The sequence below is a fragment of the Macaca thibetana genome, chromosome 5 (genome assembly GCF_024542745.1).
Source record: "Macaca thibetana thibetana isolate TM-01 chromosome 5, ASM2454274v1, whole genome shotgun sequence".
Lineage (NCBI taxonomy): Eukaryota > Metazoa > Chordata > Mammalia > Primates > Cercopithecidae > Macaca > Macaca thibetana.
Genome location: NC_065582.1, coordinates 46,198,348 through 46,211,468, shown reverse-complemented (window position 1 = coordinate 46,211,468; position 13,121 = coordinate 46,198,348). Strand labels below are relative to the sequence as shown.

The 13,121-nt window shown below is 39.5% G+C and overlaps 1 protein-coding gene across 4 annotated transcripts in view; it reads left to right on the top strand.

Moving 5' to 3' along the window:
- Positions 1 to 13,121, top strand: part of GAB1 (GRB2 associated binding protein 1) — a 129,981-nt gene that overhangs the window by 32,840 nt on the left and 84,020 nt on the right. Inside the window, exon 1 of one of the 4 annotated variants that reach the window (XM_050791088.1) lies at positions 4,382 to 13,121. This exon is cut by the window's right edge and continues 19,915 nt beyond it. The exons of the other annotated variants lie outside the window; for them this stretch is intronic. The gene's annotated coding sequence lies outside the window, so the exon portion shown is untranslated. Of the gene's footprint in view, positions 1 to 4,381 lie in introns of those variants that run through there. 4 annotated transcript variants of the gene reach the window in all.

Here is a 13,121-nt window from a genome sequence, read left to right as displayed (position 1 = left end):
ATTCCCACAGAAGGTCAGCCTCAATAATAGAAGATGAAAAAAGAAGTTTTGTGGTGTTTGCTCTTTTATAAACTCATATTTGGAGAAGGAACACAATATATATATGATTTCCTCATAACTGCTGTTGGTGCCCCAAATCTGATATTGTTGTGTGATCACCTGACATTGGTTCCTGCTTCTGAAGGAATGATTGGATTTGAAGCTAACATGCTTACTAAACCAGGAAACTGCTATTACAGAATGCACAGGAAGTCAAGCTGCCTGTGCAGTTGCGCTGAGACTTGAGACTCATGCATTGTGACCTGTGCCTACTGCATGTCTCCCCATCATCATAACTGTTTTGAAAACTGGCTTCGAGCAAAAGGCCTAGTGTTATTTCCATAGCAGCACTAAAATTAATGAGTAAGAGTTACAGAGTTGACTGAATATAAAGGAGATATGTCTAACAATTACAGTTCTCCAAAACCTAGTGTGCTCCCTCTTGGTCCTTGTAAGTGGTCAAACAAAAATGGCATAAGCACTCACTTAGGTGTTGCATTGGTCAGGGACCTGGTGGGAGGCAGATGGCATACACAAGTTGGATAATTTGGGGAACATTTCTTTAAAAAATAAAAATGTAGGGAATAGTAAGAATATGCAAGGGCAAGTAAGAGGGTATGGGGCAAGGGCTAGTATCTGTACGTGAAGAAGAAAGTGGAGGAAATGTTATCAAACCACTGGCTGTGTACAAATGGCTGCCTTATAGGAGCTGAGGTCTCCAGTCAAGGGAGACTGTCCACTGAGAACATATGGGGACACAGCCAACAGTTCTGTTCCCCGACCCTGGGCTCCTCTATCTCCAGCCATTGTCCCTTTTGACCAAACCTAACCAGTGGAGGACAAGGATTGATGCAGTCCTTGACAGATCAGACTCTTCAGGCTCAAAGAGTACAAATAGGTGGGGAGTAGATTGGAGTTAAGTTGAAACAGTCCAGTGCAGATGTTATAGTGAATGGGACAACTCTGCTGTCCTCATTGATACTACAGAACTCATTTTTTTTAATTATTATACTTTAAGTTCTAGGGTACATGTGCACAACGTTCAGGTTTGTTACATATGTGTACATGTGCCATGTTGGTGTGCTGCACCCATTAACTCATCATTTACATTAGGTATATCTCCTAATGCTATCCCTCCCCCAAGCCCCCATCCCACGACAGGCCCCAGTGTGTGACATTCCCCATCCTGTGTCCAAGTGTTCTCATTGTTCAATTCCCACCTATGAGTGAGAACATGTGGTGTTTGGTTTTCTGTCCTTGCGATAACTAGCTCAGAATGGTGGTTTCCAGCTTCATCCATGCCCCTACAAAGAACATGAACTCGTCCTTTTTTATGGCTGCATAGTATTCCATGGTGTATATGTTCCACATTTTCTTAATCCAGTCTATCATTGATGGACATTTGGGTTGGTTCCAAGTCTTTGCTATTGTGAATAGTGCTGCAGTAAACATATGTGTGCGTGTGTCTTTATGGTAGCATGATTTATAATCCTTTGGGTATATACCCAGTAATGGGATGGCTGGGTCAAATGGTATTTCTAGTTCTAGATCCTTGAGGAATCGCCACACTGTCTTTCACAATGGTTGAACTAGTTTACAGTCCCACCAACAGTATAAAAGTGTTCCTGTTTCTCTACAGCCTCTCCAGTACCTGTTGTTGCCTGACTTTTTAATGATCACCATTCTAACTGGTATGAGATGGTATCTCATTGTGGTTTTGATGTGCATTTCTCTGATGGCCAGTGATGATGAGCATTTTTTCATGCATCTGTTGGCTGCATAAATGTCTTCTTTTGAGAAGTGTCTGTTCGTATCCTTCACTCACTTTTTGATGGGGTTGTTTGATTTTTTTCTTGTAAATTTGTTTAAGTTCTTTGTAGATTCTGGATATTAGCCCTTTGTCAGATGAGTAGATTGTAAAAATTTTCTCCTATTCTCTAGGTTGCCTGTTCACTCTGATGGTAGTTTCTTTTGCTGTGCAGAAGCTCTTTAGTTTAATTAGATCTCATTTGTCAATTTTGGCTTTTGTTGCCATTGCTTTTGGTGTTTCAGTCATGAAGTCCTTGCCCATGCCTATGTCCTGAATGTTATTAGCTAGGTTTTCTTCTAGGGTTTTTATGGTTTTAGGTCTAACATTTAAGTCTTTAATCCATCTTGAATTAATTTTTGTATAAGGTGTAAGGAAGGGATCCAGTTTCAGCTTTCTACATATGGCTAGCCACTTTTCCCAGCTCCATTTATTAAATAGGGAATCCTTTCCCCATATCTTATTTTTGTCAGGTTTGTCAAAGATCAGATGGTTGTACATGTGTGGTGTTATTTCTGAGGGCTGTTTACAGAACTAATTTTTATGAAGAATCATTGACTTTCAAAAATACTTGAGGTTACAGTTGAAGCATCAAAAAATACAGACTTCCTGTTCATTCAGCATCTAGTTTATTCAATTATGGAGAACATAGTTTTACATTATGAAACATCTTGGCTGGGCACGGTGGCTAATGCCTGTAATCTGAGCACTTTCGGAGCCCCAGGTGGGGTGGATCACTTGAGGTCAGGAGTTCAAGACCAGCCTGGCCAACATGGTGAAACCCCATCTCTAATTTAAAAAGAAAAAAAAAATGCATCTTGTTCTGTTGTTGAACAACTGTAATTATTAGGAAGGTTATTCTTGCATTGAAATGTGCCTTCCTGTACCTTCTGTTACTTGCTAGTTCTTTCGTTTGCTATTCTCTTGCCTTCTGTCTTTTGACCCCTTTATGACATTTTTGGTGTTTGTTTAACAGGCACTCATTTATTCAACATCTATTTATTGAATGCTTGCTATGGGCCGGGACTTGTTCTTGGTGCTGGGAATTCAGTTGTGAACAACACAAAGCTTCTGCTTTCATGAAAATTACATAGTAGTAGATAGAGACAGACATTGAGCGAATACATAATATGATCTCTGTAGGTGATAACTACTGAGATTAACAGCAGTTAACTGTGGTCACAAGAGAAAACTGTGGCTTAAATTGGGTCTGAAGTCGTTCTGAGTCAACGGTGTAATGCAGTGGCCAAAAAGCCTAAATCCATCTTAGACTGTTTGAATCAAATGACCACGTTAGGGAGGTTATGTTTGCTTTCTTATTGTCAAGCTGAGCCTCGTGTATAGCGTTTACATTTTGGAGAGACACTGGCAAGTGGAAACTTGTTCAGGGGTATCCCCATGATAGCCTTGTAAACACTTGAAGAAAGCCATCATATTTGCATAGAGTGTTCCCTAGGCCAAACCTTTCTGGTTTTGCCAGCAGTTTCTCACATGGTATGATTTCTATACTCTTAACTGTCCTGGTCTTTCTCCAGATAATTAATTTCCTCTTAAAATGATGCTCCCAGAATTCAACTCATCTTTCCAGATGTGGTTTCAACTTGGGTAATGCTTATTAGACTATTTCTTCCCTTGATCTAGTTATTTAATTTTACTAATGCATCTGAGGATTGAATTTCCTTAAAAAAAAAAAAAAAAAAAACAGCTGTGTTACTTGACTCTTAGTGTTGAGCTAAGCTGTAAAGCCAGGTCTCCAGCACTTCCGTTCATACAATTTATATACATAAATATATTAGCCAACATCTCTATTAAAATGTCATCTCATCGCTGTCTATGCAATATTCTACATTAAGATCCTTTGGAATATTGTCTTTCATCTAACTTGGTGTCATCTACAGAATTAACAAGCATATTCTCAAACTTCATCTAGGTGTTTAATATAATTGTTTAATTAAAAAAGAGTAATAGCGCCAGACCTTTCCTTCAGATTATAGCAGCTCAATAATTAATCCTGTTTTAGTATGACATTTCAAATAACTGTGAACAGCCTTAATATGTCATCCATTTTACATTTCTGCATTTTATCCAAACATTTTGAAAAAGGAAGATACAGTCTTCATTTCATGATGGCATTTCCATCTGGTACTAGGCTTAACAAAAAACTTACTAGAGGCTGGGATTGGTGGCTCATGCCTGTAACCCCGGCATTTGGGAGGCCAAGGCGGGCAGATCACTTGAGCTCAGGAGTTTGAGACCAGCCTGAGCAATGTGGCAAAAATGCAAATCTACAAAAAATACAAAAATTAGCTGGCCATGGTGGCATGCGCCTATAGTCCCAGCTGCTTGGGAGGCTGAGGCACAAGAATTGCTTGTGCCGAGAAGGCGGAGGTTGCAGTGAGCCGAGATTGCACCATTGTACTCCAGCCTGGGTGACGGGAGTGAAACCGTGTCTCTCTCTTTCTCTGTAAATAAATAAATAAATAAATAAATAAATAAATATATATATATATTTACCTCTCTAACCTTGCAGGGAGTGACCTTTCTTTTTCACTCAGTCTTAGTTATGTGTCCAAAGCATTGGTATATGTTTTTGGTTTAGTTTTTAATTTGCAAGCTCCATGTAAGACTACAGTGGGTTTTGTGTCAGATGCCTTCTTATTTATGAGTTGGAGTGAAGACAGGGGGAGTATTGACCTCATTCTTCCTGGAGATTTTCTTGTTTTCCAAGGAGTTGGGTGTTGTATTTTATAGGATTTTCTAGATTATATGTATGACATCTTGACTCCACTCAGATGCCCAAGAACCCTTACATTTTGGTGGCAGCATGACTTTCAAGAGGGTTTGCTTCTCTTGCTTAGTACAAAAGTGTCCATGGATCAGAATGTCATTAAACACATCAAGTCAGGTGACTTGTCACTGAGGGTTTGTATTGGTTGCAAGTACCAGAAATGTGCCTGTGACGATTGGGGAATCAGGATATTAGTCAAAGGAAAGGAAAACCTGTTCAACAATTTTTCTTGCTTTTCATGTGCTGCAGAGAAAAGGCTAAATCCCATCTGGTGCACACTATTGTGGGAATCTTATACTTTAGATTCATAAACACAGTATGTTCAGATTTGCTAGATTTGGCATTTGCTTGAGTATGTTCGGTGTGTATTTTATACTGAGTGTCAAATTTCTTTCCTTTTGACAATAGCCGACTTCTGGTTGACTACAAAAGTAGCAGTCACAGTTAGGTTTACTATCTGTGGCTATCACAGGGTTCACATGGGCATCATTGTCCAACCAAAGTTGCTTCTGAAGTGCTGCCATACAGTCATGGCCCTCATGAACACTTGTCCTACGTTTTACCATTGTCCTGGAAGAATTACTTTCACCAGTGTCTGGGTTTAGAGGAAAAATTGTATGGCTCCTATGGATATGTCCCAAAGTATTCTAGAAAGCAAGTCGTTCCCATTGTGCAGTTATTGCTTTGACATCTGGCCTTCCTTACTTACCTTTGCTACAAAAAGAATCCAGAATGACTTGTAAGGCTGGTAAACCCAGTGATTCTTGGAATGCTTTTTCAAGAATGCTCCTCCAGGAATGCTCTTGGAGTCTCACTCTGTAGCCCAAGCTGGAGTGCTGTGGTGTGATCCTGGCTCACTGCAACCTCCGCCCCTTGGGCTCAAAGGATTCTCATGCTTCAGCCTCTCGAGTAGCTGGGACTACAGGCGCCTGCCACCATGCCTGGCTGATTTTTTGTATTTTACTAGAGACAGGGTTTCACCATGTTGCCCACCATGTTGCCCACATCGCCTGAGCTCAGGCGATGTGCCCACCTCAGCCTCCCAATGTGCTGGGATTACAGGCATGAGCCACTGCACCTGGCCTGAAAACACATTTTCTTAATGTGACTAAACTTTTCTAGCTGAATTGATCTATTTTAAAACTTGCCAATGAAAGCTCATTAGTAGTATCTGCTAATTAAATGCAGTTTTTATACCTAACAGACCTTTTAAAGAACATGTGGCCTTGCAGACCCCATTGCTTCTTGCTGTATGTGAGCACTTGCCACCTGGTGGTAAGGAGACCATTCCATCTCCTTCACTAGATGGTAGCACCTGGAAGTCAGGGATCGTTGCTGACTTATCTTGCCTCCCAACATTGATCATGCAGTAGGTGTGGCTGAGAAAGAGGGAGGTAAGGGAAGAAAGGGGGCTGTGAATAAGCCATTGCTTTCTGCTTCATTTGTAGGAGTTGAAGTCTCTTCAGCTACCTGTTTAGGAGAATGAAAGCAAATATTTTAGGAAATGGCCTCTGCAGTTTTCCGAATCATTTAGTTTCCTAAGCTTGTTACTCTGCAGTGGGACTTCTCAACCTCTGCACTGTTGATATTGTGGCCTGGATGATTCTTTGTTGTGTGGCCTGCCCTGTGCATTGTAGTGTGTTTAGTTAGCAGCAGCATCCTTGGTCTCTGCCCACTAGATGCCAGTAGTGCACCCCATCCCCAGCTGTGACAACAAAAATGTCTCCAGGCATTGCCAAATGTACCCTGGAGGCAAAATAGCCATCCCCTAATTGAGATTGAGAACTGCTGCTGTGTAGGAGCGCCTGTCTGGGACAAATGCAGACCAGAGAAACCAGCAAGTAATAGAAATGTGGCTTTGGAAGGGAACTTAGAAATTATCTGGAATGTTGTATCCTGGAGAACTCCTTGCCCCACACCAGTGCCAACACCACTCCCCAACCCCCTATACCCCCAACCCCACCTTTATACCTATGCTTTATACCTGCAGAACTATAACCTAAGGGAAGGAGTGAATATAAAATAGAAAAAAATACAAGTATATGAGCTAATACTGTTTGGGGCCTGTAGGGTTATTTGTTTTAAGTTTGCTTACAGATCATGAACATGTGTCTACTTTCAAGTTACTCAAAATAAGAAAGCACAAGCTTACAGAAATAGGTCAGGGAGAAAAACACAGAAAAACTAATGTTCAGCACCACTAAAAAAGAATTCAAGGTGTATGTTGAACATTTTTCAGATTAAAAAGAACTCACTGGAATGTGGCTGGATTGCTGGTACAGCCCTGTGTAGCTCTCTGGGCTTCAGCTAAGGCTATTTTTAAGTACATGCATCAAAAAAGATATATAGAGAAGAGTATTTAAAGTAATGATAATTTGTCTTTTTCAAAAAATGACTTGTTTTCTAAACCTGAAAAATAGCCATCATGATACTGAAGAAATAGCTGAAATATTAATATTTCCTCTATAGCTTATGTTTTATAAGGGCATTTTGTGTCTTACTAAGAATTCTCACATAAAGGTAAGAACACCAAATTAAATATTAGCTCTCGTGGTTATTTTAAGACTCATCTCAATAACCAAGAGAATTTGGTTCTCACACTTTGTACCTTTTGATTGTAAACAGCTTTAAACAGGTTTATGTTGTACTTCATCAAAAATTATAGAGGATCTGAAGACTGAGACGCATTGGGACTGAAATTAGGCAATTCAGAGTTTCTCATGCATGTAAGCTGCTTTTATTGTGATCCCTATCATTCTTAGTCTGTCTTTTCAAATATTCTACTGGAAGGACTGTCGTGAGTTGAGGGCACAGGAGAAAATGGCAGGATCTCGAGCCACCAGGCCTCACCATACCTGCTCTTTGAGGTAGAGTAAAAGCTAACTGATGCATTTTTTCCAGAATAATATTTAGATTTAGTCTGGTGGTTTTTTTTTTTTTTTCTTCTTGTTGTTTTGTTTGCTTTGGTTTAAGCTCAATACAGTCACATCTGAATTTACACAACAAAAATGTTTCCGAAAAGTTGTGGATGAATCCATTTTTAATAAGCCAAGTACTATAAAAAGCATCAGAAGAACTTGTTAATTGAACTTATCCTAATGTTCTAGTCACCTATTTCTTTTAATAGACGTAATGGTTGCAACAATACTTTGATTAGTTCCTTTTTGGAAGCTGGCTTTTGTTGGGGGTGGTGGGGAGAGGGTTTAAACTTAAATTTGACACCTTGATTCTCATTGAAAAAACTTTCAGCTATGTATGGTTGGTGATTTGTTGAAATTTATAACTGAAAACCTGCCACTCTGCTTTTAGTATTTGAAATCCCTTGGCAGGGAGACATTTTTCTCAGAACAGATATTTTGGAGGACCTCAGGAAGTTAATTATTCTGGCAAGAAGTTTTTTTGAACTTTTTTGGATCATTATGATATTATGCTAATTTATCTTAAAAAATGGATACTAAGTTGAATAACTGTATAGTCCTGGCAGATAAGAGCATGTCAGATGTCTTGGCACAGTTTGGGGAAAGAGGGGACTTTCCCACTTCTTTATGTAATCCACCATCATAATGTGGGAGTTTTATGAAATTTCTTCTGTTATACTGAAATACTTAGCTTTTTATGCCATATGTGCTGCTCAGTGAAAACAGGCTTTGTGTGCCTGTATATGTTTAAATGACATGAAAAAGAGAAGTGAAATCCAAGAAATGTCTGGTGATTATTTTTAGCCACGTTCATGTGTTTTAAACAATCTCTTTTAGGTCTGTTGAATGGTACTTGGTACAGAACGTCCCATAGAAATAATAGTATAGTACATGTGGTGGCAAAGTTTCCAGATTAGCCCTCAAAGATTATTTAACTCATCATATACTCACACGCTTTGCCATACAGGGGGCAATGATGCATAGCATATAAAAACACTGTTTAATGATACTAAACCTATAGCAACTTTCAATACTAGGAATGAAATAAAATTGAAAAATTGTAAAAATGAATAAGGATAAATTTTGTTTCTCTGAAAGGGTTGTTTTTGAGGAAAAGTAGTTTTGAAGAGACTTAGTGGTGTGGTAGAAGAACTCCCAGCAGACCTGAAGATGTAGCAGGTGTGTGGCAGTTTGGGCATCTTGTAGATGTGTAGATGTGTAGCAGTGTGGACATCTTGGACAAGTAAATCATACTCGCAAGCCTGTTTCTTTTAATGTCATGGGGATAGTTGTGTGGATCAGAGCAGAATTTGTGTGAAGGTGGTTTGCAAACTGTAAAGTCCTATGCAAATATACAATATATGTTCTGGTTCTTAGTTATGAAAATCCTGTGTCCTGGCCTTTCTTTTTCTTGACACTCGTACATTAGTAACACAAATCTTTATGCTTAACAACAATTAGTAAGGTCCTTTTTCACTCACAAATATAATAAATGCATGTTATTTTGACTCACAGGGATAATACAAACATTCGCTTTTTTGATACAGCCTATTGGAACTTTCAAAGTCAGTCTGTCTCTCTCTCTCTCTCTCTCTCGTTTTTCTAGTCTCTAAACCTCTCTTGTTTTTTCCTTGTCTGAGTATCTCTTTCTTAACCACCTTCTCAAGTTTCAGGTTATACAACAGAGCTAATACTCCAAGCCCTGACCTCTCTCTGACCTTGTACCTCTGGCCTGGGACCAGCTCCCCACTGCCAGACCCTGCAGCTGACCCTTTGTATCTCCCAGTAGTCTGAGCAGCATTCATTTGCTCAAGGTCTCACTAGAGACCAAACAGAGGCAGCCTCTCTGGAGAGACCATGGCCTCCCAACAGTATTTTTGATGTCACTGGCCTAGCCTTAGGCCCTGATGCCAGGAACTAGAAGTGATAGGGGCCAAATCCCCCAAACCCAAGGAACTTTTCTGGTAAAAATTGTGTTATGAAAAAAAAGGAGACTCAGTGGCCATTGCAGACCAAAGCCTCATTCATTGAGGTGGGGTAGGGATTGCTGAGGACCACAATTCAGAGTTATGTATGTAACAGAGTTGTGCATATAATTCAGCAAACAAAGAGCCAAGTTGAAAAGGGTTTATTAAAGTATTAATGTTTGTGTCAAATGTATAAAATTCAGGAAACAGGCACAGCAATAACATTTAATGTTAGAAGAGGACTTAGAGATACAAAAAATACAGTTTATTCATTCTCTTGCAGAGAAATCTTAAGCTGGATAGGTTAACTGATTTGCAGGTGTCTCCTGCCTTCCAATCCTGAGTCCTTAAAGATATCCTTAAGATGATACATCTGGGTTTTGCCATGCTCTGTTCCCTGGGTACAGTTAACACTGATTTTGCATAACTATGTGCTGAGACCCTAGGAGCTAACAAACTATAAAGGCTAGAAATGAAATAGGAGGTAGCCTACAATATCAGCCACCTCTGATTTCCTTCTCCCACCACAGGGATAATTAGATTGACTGGCTGATTGACTGACTGATTGAGACAGGGTCTTGCTCTGTCACCCAGGCTAGACTGCAGTGATTTCCACTCACTGCAGCCTCGACCTCCTGGGCTCAAGTGATCTTCCCACCTCAGCCTCCTGAGTCGCTGGCACTACATGTGCACACCACAGTGCCCGGCTACTTTTTTGTATGTTAGACACAGGATTTTGCCATGTTGCCCAGGCTGGCCTTGAACTCCTGGGCTCAAGCTATCCTGCCTTGGCCTCTCAAAGTGCTAGGATTACAGATGTGAGCCACTGTGCCTGGCCAGGAATATGTATTACGCAAGGTAATTTGTAGGAGCTTGGAGAGAACCAGCAATATAACACAGTTTCTGCTCTTTTGGGACTTACAATACAGTATTAGATCATCAGAGGGGGTCCATTCTGGACCATACCTTGAATTAGGCGTTAGCATACTAGATTCTAGTTTTGTTTCTTCCATTGAATTTCTAACATAGGCCCTGGTTAAGTCTAAGAGATCATTTAAATCTTGGGCCTCAGTTTTTTTATTCATAAAATAAGAATATTGAATCTTGAAACTCTCTTATTTTTACATTCTGTGTGTAAAATTCTCATGGTACTATCTTTATTTTATTTATCAGATTTTGAATCTCTAGTACTCTTTTTATTTCAAGATATTCTTAGCCAAGCTATAAAATCAAATTTATTTATATGCTGTTATGACAGGCAACTTAGCAATTCATGTAACCACAGGCTAGAGAAAGTTTGGACATATATAATGATTCATTTCTTCAATTTTAAGGGAGACCTACATCCCAAGCTTATGTAAAATAATTTGGATTATTACATATTCCCATAGTTCTGCCTAAAATAGAATATAATTGCTTTGGAAAATTCAAAGACTTAGAAAGTAAATTAGAGGATTGTTTATTATAAAAGAACTTTGGACCCTACAAAGGAATTTAACCACAGTTTTCTTTTCTTTGTTAATAGACAGAGTCTCACTGGGTTGCCCAGGCTGGTCAACTCCTGGCCTCAAGTGATCCTCTTTCCTTGCCCTCCCAAAGTGTTGGGATTACAGGCTTGAGCCACCACTCCTAGCCAACAGAATTCTTTTCAATAGTGAGTTCCTCTACTGCATTGAAAATGTAATATGATTTGCAGATGTTTAGTTTATATACACCAGAAAGAAATAGTTACGTATATTTACAGTTGATGGTTCTCTGCAGCAGTGCTGAGTGTATGCCAGATATGCTTTCCGTTAACTAATTGTGGGGATTTTCTGTGGGTTGAAAGATTTTTGCTGTTGTGTTGGAATTTTACTGACCTATCTTTCCTCCCTCTCAATGTTCTTCCCAGTAGTTCAAATAGCATTCACATGTAAAATGACTGGTTAAAATATGGGAGATCATCTCTGACTGTGGGAGAAGTCACCCATTTAGGGGATCAACCTGTGACTGAGGAGGTAGGACACTTTCTGTAGTGGGAGGTACATAAGCCACGTACGAACAGATTTAGTTCAAATGCCAGCGCTACCTCTCCCTTGCATTAAGCAAGTTACTGAAACCTTCAGAATCTAGTTTTCATCTGTAATATAGGAATAATGATGATAATGCTTATATCACCAGGGAATTTGTCTTTTCTGAAAGGGCTAGCACACAGTAGGTACTCAATGCAAGTTAGCTTTTGCCCTTCCCTTCAAATCCAGGGAACATGTGACAGCAACAAGACTGTAGCCCTGGGAGTTGCTGTGTCTGCAGCCTCTTTAAGGTGTTAGGCAGACAGGATGTAAGCACTAGAAAGATTCAGCATGATGTCACCGGGTATAGTGGTTCAGCCTTTGGCCTCTGTAGCCCAAGAGCCTGTGTTCGGGTCTACTAACTGTGCTCTTGAAATGTCTCCTACTTTTAGGTCAGTTTCCTTATCTGTAAACTGAGACTAATGGCATTTACCTAATTGGGTTGTTGGAGATCAAGTACCTTAATTGATATAAAGTCCCTGGGAGGTGGTGTTTTGCTCCAGTCTGTTATAGGGGGAGCATTTTGTTCTTAGAGTTCAGTGAAGACCGTTTTTTAAAACCGAGTGGAATAGCTATAGGCATTATAAAGACAACCGATATGTCCACTTGAAGAAGCTCTTGTTTCTGAACAGTACTTGGCTAGTTTCTTTAACAGGAGATGGCTTTGCTTTTAGAAGCCTGCCCTGGAGTCTTCCATCTCTTCCACCCTCCCTACACGTCAGCTCTGTATGGCTTTTGTTATTGATGTGGAGCAGTTGAAGTCACTGACTTGGGTGTAGGCCAGGCCAGCATTACTGAGGTCATATATTACTTTCCTAGACTCTAGTCATGAACAGGATGTTGGAAGTCAGAGGTACAGAGAAGCTGCCTTTTTAGGCCGCTCACATGAAAGGTGTGTTTGCTTTCTTCATCATTTTTATTCTAATAGATCAGAATCTTATTCAGTATCTTGGTAGCATTTTTTCTTTTACTCTACAACCTCTATGCTGCCGGGCTGTCATTTTGCTTGTTCTTTGGTTAGACAGACTAATGCTGTTTTGTTATGCACTTTCTTCATTGTTATTTCATTGTTGAAACATCTCTTCTTCAGTTAACTAAATATTTATTTAAGGCAGGTAGAATTCCTCAGTGAAGCCGTATATTTCTTTAGGTATTACAGATATATTCTAAAACATTTAGGAATTATTCAGTTTACATATTTTTTTCTGGTGGAAATGAAATAATACTATGGAGAAAGTATTCATTGAAACAGCAAGTGAAATTGTGTTTCCCCCAGGAATAGTGTAAAAAGAACATGCTTTTATTTTCTGCTTCACTTTTGTATTTGGGACTTGGGGAAACTATGCTTTTGTTATTTTGGAAAAGCAATGGAATTTTATCAGACATTTTCCTGAAACTCCCTACCTTCTCTTTTTCCTGAAATACTACCTTCAAAGTCCTGTTTTGCTCTGTTAGGAGGTTCCATCATTCAACAAATGAAAGAGCTTGGTTAGTTTAGGTTATTTTGTTGATCTGTTGGCTTTAAAGAAAGAAGAGACTGTCAGAGGAAGA